Raw genomic sequence first — 25,633 nt, forward strand, 5'->3', positions numbered from 1 at the left:
AAAATATAAAATTATTTATTCCGGTGGCACTGAAGCTGACAAGCAACCATTGAGAAAAGCTACTCCTCTCTCTGCTGGCTGCAGAAACTTGTTGGATTGTGCAAGCCAGCACTGTACAACACCCAGCAACCAGATCCAGGATAAGGCCTGAAGTGCCTGCCAGGCTCTCTGTCTCCTTTGAGACACTTCTGAACAGCAGCATTACCACAACTCAGAGAAAATTGCCTTGAACTGTCCCACTGTGCTGTCATTACATGAATACTGAGATATCAACAGCAATGGCAAACAGAGCTTACTAGTGGGACCAGCTCCTTTGCCTGCTTTGGCCATTTCTGTTATCCCTGGGATTGTTGAAGTCTGACAATTTGGTCTGTCTCCTGCTTAGGAAAAATTGGCATTTTGATCATCTACCCCAAAATCCAAGTGTTACACAACTTTTAATAGAGAAAACTGTCAGAATACAAACACCCCCAACATTTCTTTGCTCTCTGCCCAAACTGGTGGTTTCAGTGAGGTTTTGTAACAATACACAAATGTTAACCTCCTAAAAGCCTCCTTACCTTTAGTTTTTCCTGCCCAGGTCAGAGTTCAAAAAGTTCAGAACACCATACATGTGTTCGAGCAGTCACTTGTTATTACACTATGGCTGTATGAATTGGTGGTGAAGACATTTGTTAGGAAGTGAAGCATGAGTGACAACTTTGTTATTACTATTAAAAAATCCTGTTGGTCAGTGGACGTAAGTTATTTCATCTTATTCGTTTTTAAATGCTTGTAACTTAAATGTCTCTGTGTGGTCAATGACTATAGTTTGATACGCTCTTCCCCAAAACTAGAGACCATATTGATTAAGCCATTGATACCACAAACTGAAAAGTACAGTCCTGACTGAGCAGCAATAGCCAAGAAAAACTTGGGAATCACAAAATAGCAGAAATGAAACTATTAGACGGATTAGGAAACTATATCCTGTCCATAGTGCAAGATACATTATTTTACTATATTTTAATACCCATACTACTTAGTTATGTTTTCCAAGAACTCCATACACTTTTCCCAGTTATGTTTCCCAAGTTTCTATACATTAAGAATGAGTTCAGAGCAATCTTGCCTTGTGGGTTTTTTCATTTGTTTGTTTTTCCCCAGACTTCCCTTTGGCTGTCTGAATTTGAAGCATTTATTATCACATCAGCTGACAGAAGGGCAGGGCAATTACAATGCTTCAGCAATTAATAAGTTTTAGTTTAGTGTGTGAAGGGTTATCATATACTGCAAAAATCAAAGATATTAGAGGGAGAACAAAAATATCATTAGTATGATACCAAGAATATCAACACTAAATTAGGCTTTAGGAAAATTAAAGGAAAATACTGAAGCCTATCAAAGCCTCCTGTGATGTTAGCTGTTTAATTTTCTTCTGATAACAAAAAGTGATACATGGATCATTAATTTACACTCTATGATATTTCCACACCTACTGTTTTGCACTGAATATAGCCAAGCAAGCATGAAGCCATTTCTTATATATTGCAAGGGGAGAGAGAACCTTCTTTGTCAACAGCCAGAGGTTTGATGACATGGTTGTACACTTTTTCCCAAGGATTTGTCTTCGACCCCCTTCTCTTGTTTGAGAACCTATGATACAGCTGAAATAAATCCAAATATTTTAAGCATTTGGCACTGGCATGCCTGTTCAGAAGACTGCTGACCTAAGATCCCTTCCACAATCGGTGCAGAGAGAGACCATCCTGAGGAGAGCAGGTCCTGGAAAGCATCAAGGGTTAACTGAACTCAAGCACCTCGACTATACAATGAGCTGGGGTTAAGCTAAATTTTTGCAGAACATGCTTGTCATTACGTCAATCTACCTGCTTTAAATGTATGTCAGTAATGCTTTGCTTACCTTCATAATGGGAAGATAAATGAATTTGTTTCCAGCTTATATTGAGCTATACATGTACCTGTGAAAAAGCTAAAATCCCAAACTCTTGGCCCTCAGCCCCGTGAAAAATGAAGTTGGCCTGTGTTCAAGTTGAGTTTAAAGCAAAGAGTTCTAATAACCCACATGAAAGTTTTCACACATTTGCTTTGATCTGCCAACGTTAATATTATATAAATTTTGGATAGCAAACTTTCTTCTCATAATACCTGATTGGGCTGTGAAAGATGAGATCTAATTTTACTTTTATTTCCTATGTAGTGGTTCATAGTCTGGTCAGCACAACCTGAGGACCATTTGGAGTAATTGAATCTTGCTTCTGCGTGCAGCTGTTCAGAGATCCTGAGCATGCATCAGGGAGATAAACTTTACAGCTGGGGCTGCCAGAGCTTCAGGTCTCCCCCTGCAGACCTGGGGCTAAAACATCGTAGAGCGTGGAAACCTTTCACCACCAAAAATCTGTAGTATGAATCTTACTGGGATCAATAACAATTTGCCAAACAGATGAGTAGGTACCACACACATGAGCAATAATATTCTTTGCAAAACATCCTACTATAGATAAAATTCTAATTTCTATAAAAACAAAAACCACTAGTCAGATTACTCAGAAAAATTCTGTACAGAATGAGGCATAAAAATTTCCCTAGCTCATCCTTCAATGAGCTTTTAAAACAAGACTGGAAGATAACATAGCAGAGATAATGAGAAGCCTTTTCACCAAATCTCCTCTCTGCCCCTCAGTCCATAATATGACAAGGAAGAATCTGGTTTTGTTTCCCTCAACCTACAACACAAGGGCTAATCCAGTGCTGATACAGAAATTTGAGATTACATGTACTTCCCACAAGGGCAAGGGGTAATGGCTTTAAACTGAAAGAGGATAGGTTTAGATTAGATATAAGGAAGAAATTCTTCACAATGATAGTGGTGAGGCACTGCACAGAGAAGCTGTGGGATGCCCCATCCCTGGCAGTGCCCAAGGCCAGGCTGGATGGGGCTTTGAGCAACCTGCTCTGGTGGAAGTTGTCCCTGCCCACGGCAGGGAGTTGGAATGAGATGATCCTTGAGGTCCCTTCAAACACAAATTATTCTGTGATTCTATGTCTGCAGACATAGACAGACATATGTCTATGTCCATCAATCACAGACATTTCTATGTCCCAGAAATAAAGGTAGGATTTTCTCTTCCATTTGGAAAAGGTTAAAATAAACCAAACTGATTTAGTTAGCATATGGGTGACACAGAGACCTTTTTTTTTTTTATTATTATTATTGTTTATAAAAGACTAAGGACAAAAGCAGGACTTCTAAATCCAAATGCCTTCCATATTCCAAGGATATTAAGAGGAAGAAAAAAAAAATAATGGCAAGAGGAAAATATGAGCAACAAGAATCATTTGAGTTTATTGGGCAATGGAACCTATTGCCTGAAGGTGAATCAAAGTTACTCGAGTTAGCTTGAAGTATTCATTCCAAATTTAGGTCCTTTTAATATCAGCCTTCACAGCAAAATAGCTTTCAACTGTGTAAGAGCCTAGGTGTAAACTAGCTATTAATGAAAAAGAACAAAGCCTTTGAGTCATTTGGGTTCCCACCCCTCTCCCTCACTACTATTCCTCAATGAAACTATGCCTCCACCTGGCAAATGGACACAACAGCAAATTCCTTATGTACTAGAAATAGTCTTCACATTTAACATACCATAAAGTTTTGGCACATATGCTATTGGCTTCAATAAAGGAAAGATTAAGAGTTTACACATGGAACTTGTTGCAAACCCACATAAACATTGTACCTACTTGATGAGTTCAGATGAAACAGAGCTCAGAGTTGTGGGTGCTGCAAGTGTTTTAGTACTTAGAAAAAATATCTATGGCTGCCTGTTGTTTGAGCTAGTTTAAAAGCTAGAGTAATGGCATGGAAATAAATAATATTAAGAAAAGTTTGTTGACCTAAGAGAAGGTACAGACCATTTTATGGGCTATTCAAAACCAAAACTGATCCAGCAGGCTGGGACTGTATTGGTGTAAGACAAGCTGCAAATATTCAGTTTTATTGAAAGTAATTGAAAAAGACAGTCTACACAATTATCTCAAATTCTTGTGCTGGTGTTCTCAGCTGAAAATCATGTTTTATGGAAGGCTTCATATTCATAATTTCATTCTCAGACAGCACAAAGTTAATTTTATACAACACTATGAGTTGAACAAATAGTAAAATCCTATGTTCCTTCCCAACCTTTGCAATTCAACTAAACAAAACATGTAGAATTGGAATAAGAAGGGCGGGAGGAAGGATAAACATTCCCAATAATCCTTAGCACATAGAGATGTATTTTTGTCATTCCGCATCAAGGTCCTTTGCCTCTATTTTACACCTGGAACAACTGAAGCTACTCTGCCCCATAACACAAAAGGTTCAGGGCCATCCAAGCCAAGCTTCAGGGCTCTGCCCACTGAGCCCAAAGGCCCTCCAGGGCTCTGGCTGTTTCTACCTAACCAAGAAATCAAGGTACTAAATTTGAACTTGCAACTTACTGGGACAATTGGTCTAACCCTGCAAGTTGCACAAGGATATGTCCAACTAATTATGGGTGTAGTCCTAATTACTCTATTTGGGATTAGTAGCAGCTATACGCAATATTTAAATACAAATCTTTTCCTGTTTATGCTGCTCCAAGACACATGACCACAAAGACTTCAATAATTTACACTTTTTTGGAAGTAAATTGAACCCAGAAATTATACTTGAGACTGGAAGAAGTTTAATCCTCAGCATTCATTCTTTTCTCACTCTTAGCCATATTTCACGTAACAGGACTTTAAAAGATATTTACTCCCAAGTTAATAACAACGCCATATTCACATATTTAGAGATTTCTGAATTCCAAATAACAAGAACTAAAGGAATAACTTCACAATGACTTCTTTTAAACATATATTAGATTGTTCTCTACTCTCACTTGAAAAATCCGGGAGTAATTTCTCACAACTTTCCTTTTAGCATGCTTCTATGACTGCTAATACTGACACACTTGTGATATTTTCTGTTAGTCTCTTATTTCAGTATCAATTTACTTTGTTATCAATTGACATATCACAATTTTAATGACTGTTGTTCTGGTTTATTTCAATTTCTCAATCTGTTACCTGAAGTACTATAATATAGTGTTTTCATCTTATGGATTTCTTAAAAGTAACAGTCAAATTGTAAAATAGATATTCTGTCATCCTTTAAAAGGCTTCAACAGTCAGTAATGAAACTTCAAATAGTTAAGTTATAATACCAATAAAACAGTGATCAGTAAATTCTCTATAGTTTTACTGGGCAGTTAAAGACCTATAACCCTCCAAAGATTATACGCCATAAATAAGTTTAAAGTTACTTACTATATTTTTAACCATTCTTCATTACTAATAAATCTGTCTGACTAACCATATAAATATTTTTGTAACTCACTGGTCCTAAAAAAATAATTGAACTGCAAATGTCTAGCTTTTAACTCACTAATTCTAAATAAATTAAAAGGACGGTTCCCTAAAATTAAAGAAACACTACTAAAAAGAAGTTAATAGTTCTCGTTCATTCTTTTAATTTGTCATAATAGATAATTTTCGGTAAGAACAAACTATATCAAAACATTTTTACACAAGTGTGATGGATTCAAAGTTGCTAATTACTTGGGGAAAAAAGAGTAAAATAAGGAGTTGCAGTTTAAGCTATGAACAGCAGCAAGTCTGGACATGATCAAGGCTACTATTAGGTTAGTTGAAAGAGTTAGTATTTAATAACAATATTTGACAGAGGAAACACTTTAGACACCTCACAAAAGATCCCCATATTAAATCCAAATATCCAGAACAGAGCTTCAGCTGGACTTAAATAATGCACCATCACAAAGTCTGCATAACAACCCACACTCATGGTCAAAATGAAATATACACAATTATTCACCATAAAACCTTCAACATATAAAAACCTCCTTGCTATAGTATGTTGAATCTTTAATGTTCTAGACTCTCCTTATGGTCAGAAGTTAACATAGTCCCTTGCTTTTTGAGAGAGATTGATCAATTCCTACAAACTTCTAGAATTAGCTCTCATTCTTTGAGCAAACAGAAGTAGTCAGACCCTCAACTAGTATAGACAGAAGGCAGATCTGCATTATCATACCAATGGAGCAATTTACTTTACACCACGAGTAGCAATGTTTTCCTTCTAACAGGCAAGACAGTTATAAAGCATACCTGAATTGCAGTTATTCATAGGAAAAAATGTGTTTGTAACCATACTCGATTTACATACACAGGTAAATCTATTGCTATATTCAGTCATCTGTGTCATCGCATTTAGAAATTACTTAGTTTTAAATAGACACAATGAAGCAAAAACAACAACAAAAAGTCTTACAGAAAAACTTCCCACTTTATAAAAAAATATAAAAAGGAAGGAAAAAAGATAACTCTGGAAACATGATACTATATGGGAAAAAGTCTCCAATCAAATTAAAAAGTATCCACCATGGAACAATAGTGAAACAGAGAAAACAGGTATGTAGGCATATGTTTTACATCACTGCTTTTAATTACATAAAACACTTCACATTCCACATCAACCGGCACAGAATCACTCATTGGGCAGCCACTTATGTTCTGCTTTCTCTTAAAGGTCAGCTACAAAGCTAAAGTGAAAATCATGCTCATTTTAGATGTGTGAACTGAATTCCCTCCTTCCCCATAACCAAATGCTTTGCTGCTAGCCTCATACAGGTACTAGTTACATACACACCCCAGTCTCTCTTCTAGTTCCATGAATCTATTTCCTAACATCCTATGAGATAGATTACATCTCCCCTCAGAGATGTAGTTGTTCACTGAGCTGAGCACATTCTCCACACTGAGCTTCAAGGGAATTCTTCTCCTCACCTCTTCCCATGGATGCCATAATACAGAGAACCTGCAATATGAGCTTCATGGCTATGGGTATAAGCCTCACTGGCTATGGCCCTCAATCTCGTTAAAATAACTGCTACTATGTGATAAAATATCATCACATCAAAATTAAAATTTTCCAGACTATTTTCATCAAAAATCGAATGCCTAGAGATTCTCTGGCTCTTGTTTTGCAGTTCACATTAAGAATCCAAAAGAAAGAAAAACCTGTAAAAACACACTTATATTTGAGACGTAAAAGAAATTCATTAGAAAAACGTCTTAAAATTTTCTCAAGGACTTCCCAAGTCTCTAGCTGTAAAAGGAAGCTCCAAATGGAGAAACAGAGAATTGTATAACCTGCAGCCACAGATGCAGCAGACATACACTGTACATACTTTGCCATTTCAATAGCTATTTTCTCTAACAATCTATAAGTGTGTATCAGCAAAACCTTAGAGTAACAGCTTTCAATTATATTCATTTTTATAAACATGTATCCCATCGCTGATTAGACCCTACAGCTAACTACAAAGCACGTTCTATGTATCAGCACCTTTGGTGCAATGTCACACATGTAACATAACTAAATCTGTATTAGAACCAGACTCCCCACCCTCCAAAGTACCACTGATTTTCTCCATTTTCTTCCATGTGCAAAGTATAATGAGTTCCTTGTGGGAAGCTGGGTAGACTTATACTGTTTAAAAATAAAGACTTCGTAATTCATTAACAAGTAGGCTGCAATGAATTTTGTCTTTGAGACTAATTCACGCTCAAGGCCAAACACTTCTCTTAGATCTGCATGACTGATCTCAGTTCACTCAGTTCAGATATTCAACACTACTTATAGGCAGACCCTTTTAGAGATTCACATATGTACAGAAGATAGTCATTCAGAATCCAGATCTAGCATATGGTCCCAAAGGAAAGGGCTCGTTCTCAGCATTGTAACTGAGTAGGAAAGAGCCACTCCTGCACTGTTCTGGTAGATTTTCCGTGTTCATGTTCTATATGAGAAGGAAATAAAATCCCCTGGAGCATTTTCCCCAGACAAAGTAAGAAACCCCTCCCCGCCCACCCCCCCAAAAAAAAAAAGTCTTTATCCCACACATAGGTCACTCACATGTAGAGTGAGAGAGATTCAAATCCTCAAATTTGGAGCCTAAATCCCAAATTACAGCCCATCAAACCAGCTGTCTAGCTCATCAGCCAGAAGCAATTGCATTCATAAAAGATTCATCAGAAGTGCCAGACTGCATATCTGCAATTTTGCTTGGAAACCACTTCCTTCTACTCAGGTTGATGTAACTGTGGCATAGAGGTGATCACAAAAAAGTCACTCTCCTTTACTGCTAGTAAAGAACATGTGTTTGGTAAAGTATCTAAGTATTATACTTCGTGCCATGCAAACGAGATACCACGTATCATGTGTGTTTTTACTAGCATACAATGAGAAGAAAGCAACTAAACCTAAGTGTTCCCATGATTATAGGGCCCCATAGATAGGAATAGAGAGGGTCCATTGATCCATCTATCTAATGATGGAGCTATTGCCAACATTTGCTCTTGGAATGGATGGCAGAAGTTTGTGTTCTGGGCTAAAATAAATGATTTCTTCCCTATAGAGCATTCATAATTTTGTGCTTACATTCAAATCAAGCTCTTTTTATTTTGTCCAAGGTAGAAATCTGAATGATACCTTGAATAAAGTAAAAAACATATCCACTTCTGTTCATTCTGTAAAAGCAAACTCTCAAAACTATACTGATTTGTGGATGACACCTTTCTGTTTCTGATATTTTAAGGGGTCAGTCATTCACTTGATTGTGCAGAAAGGGAAGTTATCCAGTTACTCATTTTGTTCTGGGTGTTTTATTAATTACTACTAGTCTTGAACAGAGCAAAAGGAGGCCTTCAGCTTACCACTTCTAACTTCAACATATTAATTAAAACAGGATAGAGGCAGAACTGAAGATTTGCACTGCTGTTCAGATCCATGGAGCACACGGCTGCTGTTTCTGTTCTTTTTCTTTCAAGGACAGCCAAATACTCTGTGCCTCTGTTCTATTATGTTTCCATTTCAGAAGTTTCTGCTTTTTCCCCATTCATTCATTCTGAAGATAGAGGTCTGCTTAACTTAGTTTGTGAGAAAAATCAAATATCTTATAGATGGAAAAGAAACATAAAAGGAAAGGCAAAGGTAGCTGAAATTTTGCAGAAATGGAAGATGGCCATTTTCCACAAGAAAGAAGCAAGGGCATAACTTTTTGATTATGTTTTGATTATTTATTATATTGGGGGAGGGGAGGGAGTGAGGAAAACTTTCCTGAATGTAAATTCAGTAATTTACTTCACATAAATGTAGCTTCTTTCCATCAGGAAATTATCAGCATGGAATATTTGGATACTTCAAGAAAAACAGTAGGATCTATTCTGCACTTCAAAGAGAAACATAATATTTTGATTTTGGCTATTTAGCAAAACCAAATTTTCTCAGAATTCTTTGAGAAGAGTTTAGGATTGTAATTTTTTTTTTCCTGAAATGGGATGAAAATCAAATTTGAAATCACATAATAGTGTGATTAAACAGAAATTCCATCTCAAACAACTTCTATCCTCTGCAGAACTATGGCAAAATAATTACTAGCCCTATAACAATACTGAAAGATTACACATCTGTTATTTCACTATTGCACATTACAGATGGCAAAAGCTGGTGAAAGGGATTGGTTACATATATTTATTAAAATATACGTTTTCTGGATACATGGGCTCTTTTGTTTGTAACATTTTAGTTGACACTGGAGAAGCTGTATTTGAAATGGAATTTACTAACACAGCCATGCATACATCTTCACCATGAGACCGTCAAAAGTAAGGTCATGTTTAATTAATGAAACTGCAGACCTCATTCTTCCTGAGATAACTCTATTAAAGTGAATGGATGTATCTTGCCTTATATGTTTTAACCTCTAGAGAGGATGCTGCCAGTGAGGCTAAACAGATAAGCAGATCAGTGTACCACACTTTAAAAAGATGAATGAAACACTTAGGATTTAGCAAGGTATTTATCAGATAAATTCCACTAAGAATGTAGGTTTCAGATTGCTTTTATAGTCCATTTTACTGATGGTATCTGGCAAGCTCCCCAGGTATAACAGCACACATCAGGGAATGTTCTCATAAGCTACTATTTTAAACAGCTCACTGTATACATCCTATTGCATATAAACACCATTCCACATAGCATTTAGCGGATAAGCATGATGGAGTCTCAAATGTTATTATTCTCACCAAAAGACAATAGTTGTTTCTTCCTTTCTTTCTTTTGCTTCAAAGCTTTGAATAAAAGTTGTTGCAAGACTGTCAAAGCACTTCACACTTGGCATCTGAATGTAATTATACCATTCAAAGAAAAGTCATGCAACATTGATTACACTTGGGTTTACAACTCCAAACTGCTTTATGAAAGCAAACAAAACAAACACAAACAAATCTCATGTGTCTTAGTGTCTCCAGAAGCAAATTCTTCCAGGAGAAGAGAGAACTGAAGTTTACTTAAGAAATATTTTAGGAATAATATGAAACTCCACTCAGAGAGGTACTGTTATTTGTCAATAGCACTGGCTCATTGTTACCACTAGCAACAAAAACACTTTTGTTGTTGTTGTTTGTTTCCTTTCAATCATATAATCAAAAAAAAAAAAAAAAAAAAAAAAAAGCACAATATTGAAGAAAGGAGAGCATAATAAGAAGGTAGGAATTGCTAGGAATACATGTATTGCAGAACTCTGCTACAACAATTATGATTATTCTTTCTGACCTTCACACATTGTATCATGCTAAAAGATCACTTACATTTTACATTTTTCTCCTCAGGATTACAATATCTACTGCTTAAAAAACAAACAACAACAAAAACACTGAGCATGTAGTACTGTTCTTTATACAGATCCATCGGAGTTTGGTAGGGTTCCTGTGCAATCCCGTTCAGTATAGTAATGATCTCACATGAAATGGGAGGAGAATCAACACATTGTGTAACATCAGAAAAGGGATACTATCTGAAACAACGACTGAGAAGTCCATGCTTTGAAAATACATCACACTTTCATATTTGAGATGAGGTTGAATCTCCTGTTCAATGATGTCATATACAGTAGAAATGTTTACAGTATCTCACAGTCTAAGAATCATTATTTTTTTTCCACAGCTTTCCATTTTCCACAGCTTTCCATTCAAACATACAAACAATGCAAATACAGATGTACTTGTCGTGCTATTATTCATCAAAAGAAAGCAGTTCTAAATCAATGAAAGCCACAAAAAGTCTTCTTAATAAATACATATGATATGTGAAAATATATATATTATACACACACAGACACCAGATTAGAAGCATGATGCCATAGCCAAAACTGTTTGGACAAGCCTGACTGTGGAAAAATAAAAAAAAAAAAAAGAAAATCCAAAGAGAAAAGCCCCTCTACAGAGATAGCAGTTAAATGCAAAACCAATAAATACCTCTATTTACCACACGGACTTCCCTCTACAAGTATGAGAGCATGGTGGCTCTAGGGAGAAATTTATCTACTTACAAACCAAAGGATGACCACCCAGGCTCCAGCTACTGAAAATAACTTTATGAATACAACACCTCTTAATTCAGCTAAATCTTTACAGTGCTCTCTGGTGTTTTTATTGTAAAGTTATTCACTTCTACTTGAAATGGCTGGGGCAAGCGTAAATCATTGTTTTCCAAATCAGGAAAGAGAGAGAAATAAGGAATCAACAGACAAAGGTAGGTCTACTCTTTTAAGGTATAATCCAGAGTCCATTAAAGACTTCTTTTAAAATTATTGGATTTTGGATCAGGCCTCTGGAACATTCTTCAAAAAAATGTTGGGTAGATCATTGCATCTACATCACAAGCATATTCAATTTTAGTTGCTCTACACGTGAACTGCTCTTCTTCCTCTAAGGCATTAGAGGAGTCGAATGGATAACTAGACAGGATACCAGATCCAGATTGCTTTCCTTTCACAAAAAGAAATCAGCAGGTTTGCTCAAGTGCAGGGATTCAAGCTACCCAAAAGGAATTTAAGCACTTGGCATCAGAAGACGAGCAGAAATTATGACTCCTCTCCCTCACAGCTCTCTTTCTTTCCTCATATCCATTAAACATTTCTCTCTCATTGTGTTTCAAAAGCCACTTTCCTCATGCCCAGTGTTCCCTACCCCTTTTATTCATAACATTTTCCAGAGTTATTAGCATTTCTTCAAATATTTATAACTCCCATCAACTCCGAAAGCTGTATCAGCAATGGGGGGACCTATATTGAGTTTATGTGGCAAGGTTTTGGTAGTGGGAGGCTAGAGCTGTAGCCTCTCTGAGAAGAATCCAGAATCTGCCCCATGTTAGAAAAGGGACAGTTTCAGCCATCTCCAAAGGGGCCCACCACTGGCCAGGGCTAAGCCAATAAGTGATGTTGTTTGTGCCTCTGCGAGAACAGATTTAAGAAAGGGGGAAAAGAAAATAAAATGCTGTGCAACATCATCTTGGAGAGTGATGAGTGAGAAATAGACCTCCAGCCCCCAAGATCAGCTCAGGAGCAAGGCAGGAGGTGCTCCAAGCGCTGGAGCAGTTCCCCTGCAGCCTGTGGAGAGGCTCCTGGTGGAGCAGGCTGTCCCCCTGCAGCCCGTGGGCCCCCCATGGAGCAGATCTCCATGCTGCAGCCCATGGAGGAGCCCCCGGTGGAGCAGGTGGATGTGGCCTGGAGGAGGCTGCGGCCCATAGAGAGCCCCCACAGGAGCAGGCCCCAGGCCAGAGCTGCAGCCCGTGGAGAGGAGCCAATGGAGGAGCAGAGAGTCTGGGGGGAGCTGCCACCTGTGGAGGACCCATGTTGGAGCAGTTTGCTCTTGATGGATGGATCCCGTAGTACGGACCCATATGGGAGCAGTTCATGAAAAGCTGCTGCCTGTGGGAAGCCCGCATAGGATCATTTTGTGAAGGATAGCATCCTGTGGGAGGGATCCCACAGTGGAGTAGGAGCAGAGTGACCATGAACGAGCAGTGTAGATGAAGCATCACGGACTGACCACAACTCCCATTCCCTGTTCCCCTGTGCTGCTCAGGGAGGGAGGAGGTGGAAGAGACTGGATGGGAGGAAAGGTGTTTTTAGTTTTGTTGTTGTTGTTTGTTTCTCAATTCTTTAGCTTGTTAGTAATAGGTAATAAATTTCTCTACGTGCCCCATGCTGAGTCTGTTTTGCCCATAACAATAATTGTTAAGTGATATCCCTGTCCTTATCTCAACCCTTGATCCTTTTCCATCATATTTTCTCCCCCTTTCCCTTTGAGGAGGGGGAGTGAGACAGTGGTTGTGGCAGAGCTCAGCTCCCCAGCTGAAACTACTAAAGAAACTACCGTATTCTGTAAGTATATAAATTATTGGTTTTGCTGTATGAATGATGCCAAATAGAAGCTTTTTGTCAGTGATCCCCATACCTTCTTCCCAAGAAATCTTACCACTGACAAGAAATGGTCTGTTGACATTCAAAGCTGCACTAATGAGAAGAATAGCGCAGAATAATGAGCACACTTCTCTAACACAAGTGAAAGGTATCCCCTCTTAGACTTACAAATTTTAAAACAGTAATTATTATTGTTTCAGCAAACAGTATCTTTTTTGATGGAGGATCTCATATGGAGTCAGTGAGTCAAAGAGTGATTTTAAGCTGAAAATGAGCAGTTAATTAAACAAAACAGTTTTTGGAATATAAGAAAAAGCAGGACATAGTACCACAGAAGAAATCTGTTTAAGTAGTCACAGTATCTGTATATTATGGTTCAGCTCATGCAATGAAAGTGCTTCTCAAACTCTTTGAACTCCTTCTTTAACAAAACTCTTCATAATGATCATCTCATACAGCATTGGTATTTCAGGCCCTGAGAAATAATTCCCTCATCACCTACAGTTGCAGGCCCTGGCACTAATGACTAACCACAGCTGTGACAGTTTTCTAAAGCAGCAAACAGGTCCCAAAGCAGAGCCTGACCTGTATGATCTAGTAATCCCTGTTTTACTGTAGAGCAAGGGCCATCTACTTCCAACAGCAGAGCAGACAGAGGCAGGAGACCTCTGGCTTCTTGCTCCCACTGGGCCTTGAATATTACAGAACTGGAGGTTTCTTGTCTTGCACAGTGACTGATCAGCTTTTTGTTGCGGAATAGGCAACATTTACCAGATCCTGCATTTTCTAATTTAAGAGAAAAATACAGTATGCCATACGGCTGTTGGAAAGTTATTGACCCCTCGGATAAGGGTACTGTTGGGGAGAGTCACTCAATAAGTTCAAGAGGCACATCATTACACAAAGGGATTCTTTCACATTTTTTAGCTCAGCTACTCTTTTAAAACTGTATTTGAACTCTGCATATTTCTCTTTATGTGCCATTAGAATTTCTACTTGCTAATAATAAACAGTCAAAATTCTAACATGAAACCTAAGCAGGTCCATATTCTGTATAGTTCAGAATGACTGAAGTATTAAGTTTATATATATGTTATTTAGCACTTTTTAACTTCAGCTGCACATTAGTTTCCACTCATCTAGTTTAACAGAGCTTTACAGCTTATATTTTATTAAATTCCTTCTTTGCCATTTGTTAAAATAACTTGTACAAATTCTCTGGTAAATTGACTTCCAAGTGGGAGTTTGATGGATGTATTGATTGCCATCAATGTTGAATATATCTAACCAGGAAAAAAATAAAATAAAATGCAAAGAAACCTGATAACCAGATTTGATGACTCCTATCTCAAGACTCAAAAGTTAGTCTTGACTTGCTAACAGCCTGACAGAGATAATCAAGATGACATGTCCACAACAGAGGCCAAACTACCACAACTGTGAGAAGCTGAAACTCTGGAAAAAAATCCTATTTAAAAAAACCACAATCAAACACAACCAACAACAAAGATAAACAAAACTAGTCATTTTTTCAGCCTACTATTTCCACATGACTCCACATGAAAAAAGCATACAAAGACATACAAGAACAACATTTTACAAACATCCCTTCAATTTTTTCCTAATTGCTTGAGAATAACTTGCAAGAGAACTCTGCAGTCTCATGAGGTTACCTACAGTTTAAGACAAGGTAATTGTGCTTAATTGTACTACAATCACATTACTAATATACTTCAGCTTTCTTTTGTTATTTGAGAAAGGGTATTGGTTAATTTAGAAATAGAGTTAATTTTGTACTTTTAAGGCAGGGATGCATTTACAGAGAAATATTTTCTTAGAGACAATCTGAAGACAAACTGACATAGGACTACTACCATAAGAATTTATCCCCCCCCCCCAAAAAAGAAAAAAAAAAAATGACCAAGAGAACCATATTAAGCCCCAAAAAGCAGAAAAAAATCATAAGTAGCTGATGAGGATAAGGTTAGAAATAAGTTCAGAATAACACTCAAATAGAAAATGTAATCAAATATAAAATGTTTTTTCCTCTCACACCTTAAGAGATTCAAGGAAGTATTAAGTTTTAACTTGGGGACAAAAGAATCTAGGAGTTCTGATATTATCCGTCAGTAACTTTTAAGAAGTCCCAGTGGTGTATATATTGTTATGAAAATGGCTTAATTCAGAAAATAAGCTAAATTTCATTACCAAATGAATCAAGATATGCTCTGCTAGGAATTCAACAAGTCAAGAAATAGAACTGGTTTGTAAGCAGAGGTCTGTACTCTATGAGTCATTAACGTGTTTAAGCATTCTGGATAAGATTCAACAGAGAAAAAAAAAAATCAAAACCTCATAAGAGCACTGTGTACAAAGAACAGAAACCAGAGATGCAGAGAACTGAGAATGATAAACATTTTTTTTTCCCCAAATCCACATGTTTTAGACTCTCAATACATTTGAATTGTATACTACGCAAGGATTAGGCACACAAAGTTTGATAACATTGTAAACTTTTAATTTAGGTTTTGTAACAACAGAAAATGATTCTTAAAAATCCCCTTCCAAATAAATAACTAAAAACTTAAGCAACCAAATCCAAAACACACAGAGACTGATAGTCTTAGCATATGTTCTGTAAGACTAAAGGAAAAGGAAGAATAGGCCATCTATTTTCTTCAACTAGTTTCAAGCTGCACAAAGTTGTGTGAGTAAGATTTTAGCATGATGGGTTGATTTCTGGAATCTCTTAACATCTTATTGTACAGCATTTCATTATGTTTACACATACAATAATCAACAGAAAGGCCATCAACGGGCACAAAGATCCCACGTGTTGCAACCTCCTCACAAAGTTAGAGTCTTAACTCTATTCTTCACAAAGAAACTAGTGGTCAGAAAAGCAACGAAAGTTTTCTGAGACACACTGTCATTTCACAATGATTAAAAGCATTGGTTTAAGATATTCTCAAGAAAAGAAAGAGAAAATAGTGATGTTAACTCCCAAATTGGAACCGAAAGCTTTGTACTGAGGTATTCCAGTCAATGCCTATTTTCTAAGAAATGCAACTTTATTCTAAGCTAAAATAGCATGAAGCAATAAAAAGCTAGTATCCAAAATTGCAGTGCTGCTCCTGTGCCTTTATAAATAGGGAGACGACACCTATGTTTTCTAAAAACAGCAGGTTTTACTGTACAAATAAAGATCCTTTTATTAGTGTTGAAGGTCCAGGTTCAGAATATTTTAAATGTAAAGAGAAACATAATTGGTATCAAGAATAATATAATAAGAATCACTTTCCTGGTATAACACAGATTTGACATATTATAACAACTTTTTTCACAGCAATTTTCTTCCAGAGAAGTGAGGCGTGTAACATAAGATTCTCAAATGCTATGAAGAGAGAAGTCTTTACTCTTGGTACCTCCATGCCATCATGTTGCACCCCTCCCCTCCTCTGTCCCATTACCTCACGTTCCAAGATGAAATCTTAGGTTTCTTACTAGTTCTACAATGCATATCCCAGAGGAACAAGAAATTTCAGTACTTAAACTTCAGAGATTGAAACCAAGCAATCATAGTTACCCATCCATAATGGAAATACCACTAGGGAAGCAGAGAAACATCACAAAAACTCTACTGCACTGGAACAGAAAGGCTGCACTTCACTCACACCTGCACCACGAACATTACAATCCTGGGATATGGGCAACACCTGCAGCTAATGTTCTCTTTGAGGCAAGAATGCTTTTAGCAGCTGCAATTTGATATCCTGATCACCATATTTCAGGGGAAGCCATTCCCAGGCAGTGTGTTTCTGTTTGTGTTACAATGGACCCAGAGAGATAGTAAGACTTCTCTATCAACTTACTCTGTCTCCAAAACCTTTAGCAAGATCCCAATGCACACTGTGGAGCTTGCTACCCACATAGCTGAGCCTAAGCATGTGAGATGGAGCTCTCTTCTAAAATTCACACCAGATGTTACACTGGATAACTAAGTCCCAGTCATCTGCTGGACAGGAAGTTGCTTAGCTGTTATCCAGTTGTTGGACAGGTACATTATCCATTGGGTTATTTACCTAGATATAGGATATTCAGCCACCAGATGTCCCTGCACTGTACATGCTTTGGAAAATGTCTGTGGTCTGTTTGCCCAAAGAATGATGTAAACCACATTCATTTCCTTATATATCTTGTTTTAAAGAGCTGTATTTTAAACAGAAAGCAGTCAAATTATTAATAGCTTACCAAAGAATATTAGTGTTATAATACTAAAATTAATTCCCGTTTCCTAAAAATATACCATAATTACAGTATTCATGTTTCACTAAATGCTTTGACAACTGCTAGAAATGTGAGAAACAGGGCTGTTACAGAGCTGTTAGGAACGTAACCTTATCTTTTAAGGTATATGAGACACCTACACTTGTTCTCAGACTTAGAACATACCTCAGTTGTTGTAACACCCAGTGGTAAAGTGCATATGATTGTATTTGTCCTTCTCCCAGCTTACAGAGTCATTCATTTAAACATCACAAATATGATTGGTTTACTTTGCTTTCTGCTACTAGGGAAGTGATATTTTCATTTTGTTACAATGCCATCTTCATCTAAAGCCAGTAGCATTCATGTTGGTAATAAAGATTATAATGATATAAATGGAAATACCCCCCTCAGCATACCCACACTAACAGCTGAGACCAGCATAAAACCCTAGCCAATAGCTAAGGCTTTAAACGCATCAACATTACCCACCTATCAAATAAGTAAAAGATTTCATTACTGTATAATATTGAAAGCTGTAACAACTGTATTCACACTTCACTTGATAAGAGAATAGAACAGACATCTAAATATTAACACCCCTTTTTTGTGAAACATATATTTATGTAGGTACATTTCAAAAGCTCACACTGCCTGGATCTTATGAGAAGGAAGTAGAGTAATAACACACCTCTTTAAATACTTTCTGTAGTGCTTTTATATCTTCTGCACATTCCCAGTACCTAACCAATTAATTACGTATCACTGATGTAGGCAATCATTCAAGCACGCACATGAAGTGAAGACCAGAATCTGTGCTAGAACTTACGAGCATCTGGTTCTCAATTATGGGGCTTCTCAGCAAGAGCACGACACTCATCTGCCTGTTACACACACGGCAGCAGAGGCATATTTATAGTTGCTCATCAGGAAGCTGTAATTTGTATTAAAATATGTAATGACTGAATTACTCTTCAGTGCCTGTACTTGAGAATAACAGTGTTCCACCAATCCTCATACTATCTAAAGCAGTGGCTAATACCAAGGATTTGTTCAAAAGGCAGCTTCAGTTGGAATGAAACCTGACCTTTATACAGCAGAAAATAACTATTATTTTTTTTTTTCAGTAATATTTCACTAATACCACAAAGTTGAATTCTTATTCATTCATATTCATGGATTTGCTGATTATTAGCAAGGCACACAGTGTTAGGAAACATTCAGATGTAATGCAAAAGCTTGAAGTCACATTTGAAAAGAAAAATCATTTGTAAAAACATTCTTTTGCTATTATTTTGTCTTTCCCTCTCACACACAACTTATCTTGGACAAACTACTACTTGGAGCTATGTTCACCCAGTGCTTTAGAGAGCACCTAAAAGTTCTTGTTTGCTTTGTCCCCAACAACTAGCCCTTTGCTCTATCCTGCTGTGCATCTTGCATACCTGGCAGTCAATAGCTAGTTTCCCATAATTAGTCTGTAATCTCTACCAGTTACGTTATCACCTGCTCTGCCTACGAATCTATGGCCCTTCCACCTCCTCCACTTATCAAGTTCTTACTTATTCCTTCCTAGCATGGAGTTGGGAAACAATTAATATTAAGAAATTTACTCTTTCCTGAAACACTTTGCAGTTTGTTACATCCAGGTTGTGCTTCAAAATAAAACATAAATCCACAGCAAATGCTCACAGTGTGAGATCAAATACTGCACTTTAGTGGCCAAGTGAATCTTGCACTTTAAGCAGGGATGTACCCTGTTCTACACATACATTGCAATTCCCAAGTCTTAATAATCCAATTTTGAAAGGTTGTGTAAACTAAAATTAGATTATTTGAAATGTCCTTGTTAACTGGTTTGTGATAGATCTGTACAACACAGCATACGAAGGACATTAAATTTTCCCAGTAAAATCCATAAGTGATATAATTGAATAAGGAAAGGATGCTTCTGTTCATAATTTAAAGACTTGAGAGTTTTGCAAAGATGTTTCTTCTACCAAAATCCCCAGGAATAAAATGTATCTACAAGCTCAATGGGTACAATGACAGAAAGCAGAGTTATACAACACCAAACAAACAAACAAAAAAAGTATAGATTGAGCAAAAAGGCTTGTTTTGACTACGAAGAATGCCAGTGAGTATAATCATCACATATGTGAAAGTCTGGTGCAAAGAGAAATGAATAGTCTGTCTTTGTTTCAAAGTACACATAGTAACATGCTTAAAATGCAGAAAATAAAGATTCAACTTCAGCCAAAAGAAAAGCAAAGAACAAGCTTTGGATGGCAATAGAAATGAGGGAAATACAGGCAGGGAAACTAAGAAGTTTCTGTCATACATAGTTTTGGTAAAAAGGAATATCAATGAAGCTTACCTTTACATAGAGAAGGACTCATAATCCAATATTGGTACTGCGCAAACTGGAATTCAAAGCAGTACAATGGGTTATGCTAGCAGCCTTATTAATACTGCTGCAGTTCTAAGTCTCTTGCTTAGTTCAATCTTTGGGGTTCTGAGGGAAGTAAAAAACCCTCAGAGAAATTCAGATCAAGTTTGCATCCGATTGATTTTCCTTGCAGTTACCTGCAATGTGTGATGGTGGTGGTTTCTTCAGGGTTTTGCAATGTGTTTTACTCTGGAAAAACAACCAAGATTTCCATAAGGGCTGTTACAGGTTCTACTGAAATTAAAGTGAGTCTATCATTAGGTACTTTACTGCTCCTTTCTTCTACAGAAAACAAGAGGGTATATTCAATAAGAGGCAAATGTGATCCTGAGGAGAGAACATGTCCATTACAAAAGAGAAGTATTGAATCTGAAATTAAATATGTCAATCTAGATACTCAAACCAAGCTTAAAAAAGCTTTCAGTCTTCCAGCAATTGTGGAATTCACATGACAAGGAAGCACGTTATCTATTTCTGGAAATAATCTGAATTTAAAAGGTCAGTGATTACTTGTGTAATTAAAACTTAACTTGAATATAACTGCATCAAAATAGGATTAGAAAAAAGTAAATCTTTTTGGTAGCGTGGTGTGGGATTTGTTTGCTTTTTGCTGCATGAGAGGGATCAATCTTAAGACTATGTTATGTTCCTATATCTCCAGAAATCTGCATTGAATGCCTTGATCACAGCCAGGATAACTGTGGTGAAATCAAAACATTTTAGTCCAAGTTAAATAACTTTACAATTCCTTAAAGGTATGCACATACAGTTCTTGCTGAAATAATCTAAATCCCATGTCCTGCACATGAAAGCCAAGCAGGACTGGAAGTCATCCATCCAAGTCACCAAACCATGTTTTCTTCTGGATTATTTCCTACAATATTATCTCAGATTCAAATATCTCTATGACTTGCTTCCAGTTCTCTTTGAAGTCATTTTTTTTTCTGAATTAATTCCACTATTGCTTGTGTATCTCTTCGCTAAATGAAACTTCACCTTATGATTACTCCCTGTTTAGCTTGTCTTATTGTGAATATAGCTACAAACGATGATAGTCACAGGCCTGAATCCAACAAAAAGAGTTGCATACTATTAAATAACTAAATCAATTTAATAAATTTGATTCAATTAACATACCCTCAAGAGTTCCTTTACATCTCAGTTTTAAAGTCAACAGAATGAAGACCAAAAAACAAGTACTACCTCTACAAGGCAGTAGAAGTATCTTCAATATCAGCATTCCTCTTCTCTCCCCTGTTGAAACTACTGTCCCATGCAAAGAAAACAGGGAAAGCAATATTCAAAAAGACTACAAGACTTTGCTGCTTACACTATTAACTTGCAACTTATTCACTTTCATATAGTATTGCAGAGAACACAGATGCACCTTACTTTGCACAAAGTAAAACACAAAGAAGTTGGGAAGTTACTGCTGTATTTCAAATACAATACATTATATATATATATATATATATATATATATATATATATATATAAAACGACAACAGTGACATCTTTGTTTTTCTGGGTTTCATTCTTAGGCAACTATGGAAAAACTTGACTTGCAGTCCTGGATAGAACATTTCTGAAACATTTTCCATCAGTGCTTGTGAAGTGTTGACTCTGACCTGTGGGCCAGTTCTGAAATCCAGTAGCACTTGTCTAAACAAACAGTGCACACTCACCAGAGGTCTTGTGCAAACAAACTATAAATATTACAGCAGTGTTACAGATTTCACATTTGTCCATCTACTTAAACATGCCTAAGATACATATTTGAACTGAATCAGCTTTCAGCCATATTGAAAATTTCCATCACAGTCTGTAGTTTTATGGGATAAAATATAATGTTACTCCTTGAATCAATAATATTAATACAAGATTTTTTTTTTTTTCCTTCAAGAAGGACTAAAATGATCTGGATCATGGAAACAATTTCAGTTTACTGGACTACCTATCAATTTTGTCTGCATAGCCACATGGTACTTTCTTAGTGTTTTGTTTGCTTGTTTATTTGGTGGTTGGTTATGGATTTATTTTATGATTCAGTTATGTTTGTTTCTATATATTTAGTGCCTGAAAGAAGAAAGCGCATCTCATATTTTCTTTCCTGTATTATGGATTCTTAAATATCGGAGACTGACCTGGACAAAACAAGCTTAAAATTCAGGGGTAGGTCATAATTGTATTGGATCAGGGATTTTAATTTAGAGAGATGCTATCAATCTGGATTTTGAACTGTCTTTCCACATGTTGATGCATGCAAAAATTTTCCTAAAATCATAGAACTATTGCAGCAATGACATAATTTCCTTGGTTGCCCTGTAAACCGTAGAGATCTCTAAAAGGTATAGAATTCTTCAATTTCACAGAACTGTTCCCAATGACTATAGAATTATTATAACATTTTCATAATGTTTTTATTTCATCAGAAGCAACATTGGTGCTCTCAAGAGAAAGTTAAGAGAAAAATTAATTTTAAGGGTTGAAATTTATTTTAATAAAAGCCAAAGACATTTGTGATGAATTGTGGAACTGGGCATTACTTGAACTTTGAACAACTAGTAACAAATGCTTCACTTTGCAAGATATAATGCTCAACTCATCTGAGGCAATAAAATGGAGACAGAAGATGAGTCAGCTGTGCTCTATATGATTAATCTACACAGATAAAGCCATGCATCCTCCCTACCCAAACTACCTCCACTCCAGTAGCTTCAAATATTTCTACTTAAGCCAATCGTGTTTACTAGAGTTTATATTTCATCTGGTCAAATGCTGCTGTTATTTATTAATGCAAAATAAAACCGCTATTTCTCTGTGTTTCTGGAAGGTTTTACAAATCAGGTTTTCTAGGGGGAGAACAAAGGAGGATGAAGATGACCTTAGTCAAAAAGCCCTGCAGTTTTCCTTCTATCCTGGAAAAAGCTCTCTTTATATTTTCTTAGGGTCAAAATATGTTAGTTTAACATGATGTCAGTCAAACTCTGCAGGTTAGAAGACCATAGTTTGTTTATCTTCAGTTCTGATATTAACCAGTCCAGAGACTGAAAAGTTGCTATCTGGATTTCAGAATTGGTATTTCAGATATACAAACGCAGTATTTGGAACATTAAAAGACATACCTACAATTATTTATCATCTGCCATCTATTTTATCAATATTAGTAAACTGCAAATTGATTAAATGTATCTATAAATGAACTTGAAGTTTCAAGATTCAAAAGTCCATATCTTAAAAGCAGAAAGAGTTCAGTTTTAGCCCTAGCCCTTTCTCTAATTTGGGAATTCATTAGAATTGGCATTGTTAACCACAAAATACAGTACTTAGTCTAAAAAAATTTAGATTATGCAAGATAAATCTGACTCTTAGCTGTTAAGGTTCAGGATTTTGTCACTTGTTTTTATTATGCCAGACATTCTAGGCAGATCATGCGTTCATATTATTATGTTCTAGAAACATGTTATGTATTTCTAAGGAAAGAGTTAACATTACTGGGCACTGAACACAGTGCTGGTCCAGCAACTGTCTTACCAAGAACCTCATTCCTGTAATGAAAGCAATCATCCTTTTCAAAGCACAATAAGACTTGAAGGTTTGCTACATGTCATATTTCTTTAGTTAGTAAACAAGATGTTTGCTAAGTTACCAACTGCTTCTAGAGGTTTGGATGAAAGTCCCAGACCAAACTTTATAAAATAAAAAAAAAAAACCTCGCCATTCATTCATAACTTTGCTAAGTGGTCAGCTCTCTAGGGGGTCTGATTAAGTTTTGAGTTGAATTTGTTTGAAATTTAATCAGAGGCTGAGCTTTTCAGCCTTAAAATGATCTCAAAAATTGAATACCTTTAAAGGAAGGCCTTCTCAGCTTCAGTTTGAAGGAGAAAAAAAAAAAATAATTACGAAGCCTGGAAACTCAGCTCTCTTTGTCTTCTTGAAAAGTGTCAAAATAGAATTCCATGCAGCATCTGTTATTTTATTGTTGGCCACTGGGAAAAGGGATCCAGAGGAAAAAATAAAAGATACTGACTAAAGCTAAATTTTACCCCTTCTTCCTTTTAAATGTAGAGCCATTTAATAAATAAGAATTAACTAGTAACCATATATGACTTTCAATTTTGTTGTACAGGTGTTCTATGGCATTTAGAATGAGTTATAAAAAAACAAAACCAAACAACAACAAACAGCAAATCAAGAAGTAAATAGATTATGTATGGATACTAGAACTATAATCATCAGATTTGTCAGACAAATCTGTTATACACAAAATAGTTTGGAAAATTAAGTGTGTGACAAAAGTAGAATACAACAATGGAGTGGGATGTATGAATGAATAAATTTGGAGAAAGATTGTGTCACTAAGGAGATGGCAGGCTGGCCTGCGGTTTTAGGTTTCAGATGAGGACAGCTTCCAAAGAAAATAAAACTAAATTCTGTTAGGGGAGAAACAAGAAGGGAGTTAATGAAGCCAGAGGGAAATTAAAACCTGGTCTTTCATATTTCACTACAAAGTTTAAGAGGTTTAAATCTGGGACTAGAGTAACTATTTCTGATCAAAGTCCCTGCTTTGAAAATAACATACATAATTTAACATATGCTTCACTTTTGAATTCTCTGGCAAAGGTTTTGCCAGGTCTGATATTGATCCATACCCTGAGGCCATGGCATGATCTGCTGTGTTCCACCACGTGGGGATCAAGACCATTGCTTCCTTTCTAGCCTCTGATCAAGGCTGAAGCTTACAAGGAGGTTACCATGGTTCATCAGCTGCTCCATGTGCACTCACCTTCTCTCAAACAATTTTGAGTGGGCCTCACAGCCCCTTTAACACCAACAACCTCACTCACCCTGGCTAAAAAAACACATTTATCAACTCAGCTGCCATGCAGAAATTTACTCTTGAATGCTTAGCTACTGTACTGCTCAGTACCCTAGAATAGAAATGTTAGAACTAGAAATTCATTGCACTGAAAAGATCAAAGTTTCATATCAAGACAACCTTTTCACCATTGCCACTACTTCATTTACCAAGCTAAATAACCAATCTATGGTAACCATAACAGTTTGAAAATGGGGGCCAGCCACATTCAGAGGAAAATGAGTTCACTGACCTGGCTAGTTCATTGAAGCATTTCCCCCTTCATGATGGGCATTAGTTTATTAGTACCTGAGCTTAGTTGAAACCAGATGTTTCTAATGTTTTGAGGACAACCTCACTGTGATGACTCTGGTAGCCTGTATTTCAGCCCTAGGTGTATGTGCAGTTTGGAAGTCAATTAAACTACAGATCAACTAGTAAAACTGTTGATAATTCCCAGTTTACATTCCGTGCTGAGTGTAAGATTACATCACTCATTTGAGACACTAAAGATCACAATGTCTTCTTACATTTATATTAAACCTCTATTGCCTAGTAACAGCTCTTTACCTTTTTGTTCACCTACAGCAGAAGTAGGCTGTTGCCTTGTAAAAGGAAGTATATTTCCTATCTTTGAGAAACTGCAATTGGCTAAACCAGTACACACTACTCTAATTGCTTTATATTAATAGATCTTTCACATTTACACTA

General features: G+C 36.6%; 1 protein-coding gene across 11 annotated transcripts in view; it reads right to left on the minus strand.

The window, feature by feature from the left end:
• Positions 1-25,633, minus strand: part of LOC311441429 (uncharacterized protein) — a 312,197-nt gene that overhangs the window by 269,943 nt on the left and 16,621 nt on the right. The window contains exons 1-4 of one of the 11 annotated variants that reach the window (XR_014695959.1): positions 25,176-25,204; positions 21,268-21,330; positions 20,202-20,253; positions 19,993-20,038 (exon numbers count right to left, since the gene is read on the minus strand). The exons of 8 other annotated variants lie outside the window; for them this stretch is intronic. The gene's annotated coding sequence lies outside the window, so the exon portion shown is untranslated. Of the gene's footprint in view, positions 1-17,169; positions 17,432-19,992; positions 20,039-20,201; positions 20,254-21,267; positions 21,331-25,175; positions 25,205-25,633 lie in introns of those variants that run through there. 2 more of the 11 variants (XR_014695960.1, XR_014695958.1) reach the window with 2 other exon arrangements.

Source organism: Aythya ferina (genome assembly GCF_964211825.1).
Source record: "Aythya ferina genome assembly, chromosome: 9".
Taxonomy (NCBI): Eukaryota; Metazoa; Chordata; class Aves; order Anseriformes; family Anatidae; genus Aythya; species Aythya ferina.